At 44.7% G+C, this 5,000-nt stretch overlaps 6 non-coding genes across 6 annotated transcripts; all 6 read left to right on the top strand.

The window, feature by feature from the left end:
* Positions 1-176: 176 nt before the first annotated feature.
* On the top strand, positions 177-249 carry trnak-cuu (transfer RNA lysine (anticodon CUU)). The gene has a single exon. It is a non-coding gene; the product is annotated as a tRNA-Lys (tRNA).
* Positions 250-2,248: 1,999 nt separating this feature from the next.
* Positions 2,249-2,321, top strand: trnak-cuu (transfer RNA lysine (anticodon CUU)). The gene has a single exon. It is a non-coding gene; the product is annotated as a tRNA-Lys (tRNA).
* A 445-nt stretch (positions 2,322-2,766) lies between these two features.
* Positions 2,767-2,839, top strand: trnak-cuu (transfer RNA lysine (anticodon CUU)). The gene has a single exon. It is a non-coding gene; the product is annotated as a tRNA-Lys (tRNA).
* A 963-nt stretch (positions 2,840-3,802) lies between these two features.
* trnak-cuu (transfer RNA lysine (anticodon CUU)) lies at positions 3,803-3,875 on the top strand. Its single transcript has one exon. It is a non-coding gene; the product is annotated as a tRNA-Lys (tRNA).
* A 445-nt stretch (positions 3,876-4,320) lies between these two features.
* Positions 4,321-4,393, top strand: trnak-cuu (transfer RNA lysine (anticodon CUU)). The gene has a single exon. It is a non-coding gene; the product is annotated as a tRNA-Lys (tRNA).
* A 445-nt stretch (positions 4,394-4,838) lies between these two features.
* trnak-cuu (transfer RNA lysine (anticodon CUU)) lies at positions 4,839-4,911 on the top strand. Its single transcript has one exon. It is a non-coding gene; the product is annotated as a tRNA-Lys (tRNA).
* Positions 4,912-5,000: the final 89 nt, after the last annotated feature.

Raw genomic sequence — 5,000 nt, 5'->3', positions numbered from 1 at the left:
ATCTGCTGAGGCTCAAACTCACAACCGTGACATCAATTTACTGCATACTGCTGTATAAGTACAACACGCTAACCGAATGCACCACAGGATCCATTAACAACATTCTCACTGATCACCATATTTTGCTCAAACAGAGCTGTACGATATTCAGACCAAGTAATTATCACTGTTGAGGTGCCTGGCTAGCTCAGTCGGTAGAGCATGAGACTCTTAATCTCAGGGTCGTGGGTTCGAGCCCCACGTTGGGCGAATCTTTTCTCTTCCGAAGCACGAACTCACTTTGCAAACAGCCATCCGCTTGGACTTTCGAGCAGGCTTGCCACCCTGCATTGCTGACGTGTCAGGCATATCTGGTGTTACAGAAGACTATGGATTTGAATCCTAGCTATACCTTCACTCTGACCTTTTATCTCAATGACATACCTATTACCAATGAAACGTCCTCCAAAATGGTTTGAAGCAATGCTCCTTTTCTCAACAAGAAATAGACAGGCAGAGGGTTCAAGAAAAATACTTGCATCTGCTGAGGCTCAAACTCACAACCGTGACATCAATTTACTGCATACTGCTGTATAAGTACAACACGCTAACCGAATGCACCACAGGATCCATTAACAACATTCTCACTGATCACCATATTTTGCTCAAACAGAGCTATACGATATTCAGACCAAGTAATTATCACTGTTGAAGTGCCTGGCTAGCTCAGTCGGTAGAGCATGAGACTCTTAATCTCAGGGTCGTGGGTTCGAGCCCCAAGTTGGGCGAATCTTTTCACTTCCGAAGCACGAACTCACTTTGCAAACAGCCATCCGCTTGGACTTTCGAGCAGGCTTGCCACCCTGCATTGCTGACGTGTCAGGCATAGCTGGTGTTACAGAAGACTATGGATTTGAATCCTAGCTATACCTTCACTCTGACCTTTTATCTCAATGACATACCTATTACCAATGAAACGTCCTCCTAAATGGTTTGGAGCAATGCTCCTTTTCTCAACAAGAAATAGACAGGCAGAGGGTTCAAAAAAAATACTTGCATCTGCTGAGGCTCAAACTCACAACCGTGACATCAATTTACTGCATACTGCTGTATAAGTACAACACGCTAACCGAATGCACCACAGGATCCATTAACAACATTCTCACTGATCACCATATTTTGCTCAAACAGAGCTGTACGATATTCAGACCAAGTAATTATCACTGTTGAAGTGCCTGGCTAGCTCAGTCGGTAGAGCATGAGACTCTTAATCTCAGGGTTGTGGGTTCGAGCCCCACGTTGGGAGAATCTTTTCTCTTCCGAAGCACGAACTCACTTTGCAAACAGCCATCCGCTTGGACATTCGAGCAGGCTTGCCACCCTGCATTGCTGACTTGTCAGGCATAGCTGGTTTTACAGAAGACTATGGATTTGAATCCTAGCTATACCTTCACTCTGACCTTTTATCTCAATGACAGACCTATTACCAATGAAACGTCCTCCTAAATGGTTTGAAGCAATGCTCCTTTTCTCGACAAGAAATAGACAGGCAGAAGGTTCAAGAAAAATACTTGCATCTGCTGAGGCTCAAACTCACAACCGTGACATCAATTTACTGCATACTGCTGTATAAGTACAACACGCTAACCGAATGCACCACAGGATCCATTAACAACATTCTCACTGATCACCATATTTTGCTCAAACAGAGCTATACGATATTCAGACCAAGTAATTATCACTGTTGAAGTGCCTGGCTAGCTCAGTCGGTAGAGCATGAGACTCTTAATCTTAGGGTCTTGGGTTCGAGCCCCACGTTGGGCGAATCTTTTCACTTCCGAAGCACGAACTCACTTTGCAAACAGCCATCCGCTTGGACTTTCGAGCAGGCTTGCCACCCTGCATTGCTGACGTGTCAGGCATAGCTGGTGTTACAGAAGACTATGGATTTGAATCCTAGCTATACCTTCACTCTGACCTTTTATCTCAATGACATACCTATTACCAATGAAACGTCCTCCTAAATGGTTTGAAGCAATGCTCCTTTTCTCAACAAGAAATAGACAGGCAGAGGGTTCAAGAAAAATACTTGCATCTGCTGAGGCTCAAACTCACAACCGTGACATCAATTTACTGCATACTGCTGTATAAGTACAACACGCTAACCGAATGCACCACAGGATCCATTAACAACATTCTCACTGATCACCATATTTTGCTCAAACAGAGCTGTACGATATTCAGACCAAGTAATTATCACTGTTGAAGTGCCTGGCTAGCTCAGTCGGTAGAGCATGAGACTCTTAATCTCAGGGTCGTGGGTTCGAGCCCCACGTTGGGTGAATCTTTTCTCTTCCGAAGCACGAACTCACTTTGCAAACAGCCATCCGCTTGGACATTCGAGCAGGCTTGCCACCCTGCATTGCTGACTTGTCAGGCATAGCTGGTTTTACAGAAGACTATGGATTTGAATCCTAGCTATACCTTCACTCTGACCTTTTATCTCAATGACAGACCTATTACCAATGAAATGTCCTCCTAAATGGTTTGAAGCAATGCTCCTTTTCTCAACAAGAAATAGACAGGCAGAGGGTTCAAGAAAAATACTTGCATCTGCAGAGGCTCAAACTCACAACCGTGACATCAATTTACTGCATACTGCTGTATAAGTACAACACGCTAACCGAATGCACCACAGGATCCATTAACAACATTCTCACTGATCACCATATTTTGCTCAAACAGAGCTGTACGATATTCAGACCAAGTAATTATCACTGTTGAAGTGCCTGGCTAGCTCAGTCGGTAGAGCATGAGACTCTTAATCTCAGGGTCGTGGGTTCGAGCCCCACGTTGGGCGAATCTTTTCTCTTCCGAAGCACGAACTCACTTTGCAAACAGCCATCCGCTTGGACATTCGAGCAGGCTTGCCACCCTGCATTGCTGACTTGTCAGGCATAGCTGGTTTTACAGAAGACTATGGATTTGAATCCTAGCTATACCTTCACTCTGACCTTTTATCTCAATGACAGACCTATTACCAATGAAACGTCCTCCTAAATGGTTTGAAGCAATGCTCCTTTTCTCGACAAGAAATAGACAGGCAGAAGGTTCAAGAAAAATACTTGCATCTGCTGAGGCTCAAACTCACAACCGTGACATCAATTTACTGCATACTGCTGTATAAGTACAACACGCTAACCGAATGCACCACAGGATCCATTAACAACATTCTCACTGATCACCATATTTTGCTCAAACAGAGCTGTACGATATTCAGACCAAGTAATTATCACTGTTGAGGTGCCTGGCTAGCTCAGTCGGTAGAGCATTAGACTCTTAATCTCAGGGACGTGGGTTCGAGCACCACGTTGGGTGACACTTTTCTCTTCCGAAGCACGAACTCACTTTGCAAACAGCCATCCGCTTGGACATTCGAGCAGGCTTGCCACCCTGCATTGCTGTCTTGTCAGGCATAGCTGGTTTTACAGAAGACTATGGATTTGAATCCTAGCTATACCTTCACTCTGACCTTTTATCTCAATGACAGACCTATCATCAATGAAACATCCTCCTAAATGGTTTGAAGCAATGCTCCTTTTCTCGACAAGAAATAGACAGGCAGAAGGTTCAAGAAAAATACTTGCATCTGCTGAGGCTCAAACTCATAACCGTGACATCAATTTACTGCATACTGCTGTATAAGTACAACACGCTAACCGAATGCACCACAGGATCCATTAACAACACTCTCACTGATCACCATATTTTGCTCAGACAGAGCTGTACGATATTCAGACCAAGTTATTTTAAATGTTGAGGTGCCTGGCTAGCTCAGTCGGTAGAGCATGAGACTCTTAATCTCAGGGTCGTGGGTTCGAGCCCCACGTTGGGCGAATCTTTTCACTTCCGAAGCACGAACTCACTTTGCAAACAGCCATCCGCTTGGACTTTCGAGCAGGCTTGCCACCCTGCATTGCTGACGTGTCAGGCATAGCTGGTGTTACAGAAGACTATGGATTTGAATCCTAGCTATCCCTTCACTCTGACCTTTTATCTCAATGACATACCTATTACCAATGAAACGTCCTCCTAAATGGTTTGGAGCAATGCTCCTTTTCTCAACAAGAAATAGACAGGCAGAGGGTTCAAAAAAAATACTTGCATCTGCTGAGGCTCAAACTCACAACCGTGACATCAATTTACTGCATACTGCTGTATAAGTACAACACGCTAACCGAATGCACCACAGGATCCATTAACAACATTCTCACTGATCACCATATTTTGCTCAAACAGAGCTGTACGATATTCAGACCAAGTAATTATCTCTGTTGAAGTGCCTGGCTAGCTCAGTCGGTAGAGCATGAGACTCTTAATCTCAGGGTCGTGGGTTCGAGCCCCACGTTGGGCGAATCTTTTCTCTTCCGAAGCACGAACTCACTTTGCAAACAGCCATCCGCTTGGACATTCGAGCAGGCTTGCCACCCTGCATTGCTGACTTGTCAGGCATAGCTGGTTTTACAGAAGACTATGGATTTGAATCCTAGCTATACCTTCACTCTGACCTTTTATCTCAATGACAGACCTATTACCAATGAAACGTCCTCCTAAATGGTTTGAAGCAATGCTCCTTTTCTCGACAAGAAATAGACAGGCAGAAGGTTCAAGAAAAATACTTGCATCTGCTGAGGCTCAAACTCACAACCGTGACATCAATTTACTGCATACTGCTGTATAAGTACAACACGCTAACCGAATGCACCACAGGATCCATTAACAACATTCTCACTGATCACCATATTTTGCTCAAACAGAGCTATACGATATTCAGACCAAGTAATTATCACTGTTGAAGTGCCTGGCTAGCTCAGTCGGTAGAGCATGAGACTCTTAATCTCAGGGTCGTGGGTTCGAGCCCCACGTTGGGCGAATCTTTTCACTTCCGAAGCACGAACTCACTTTGCAAACAGCCATCCGCTTGGACTTTCGAGCAGGCTTGCCACCCTGCATTGCTGACG

This window comes from Salvelinus fontinalis, unplaced genomic scaffold, assembly GCF_029448725.1.
Source record: "Salvelinus fontinalis isolate EN_2023a unplaced genomic scaffold, ASM2944872v1 scaffold_0941, whole genome shotgun sequence".
NCBI lineage: Eukaryota > Metazoa > Chordata > Actinopteri > Salmoniformes > Salmonidae > Salvelinus > Salvelinus fontinalis.
The sequence above is the reverse complement of the archived record's forward strand: the minus strand, read 5'-3'. Positions and strand labels throughout refer to the sequence as shown.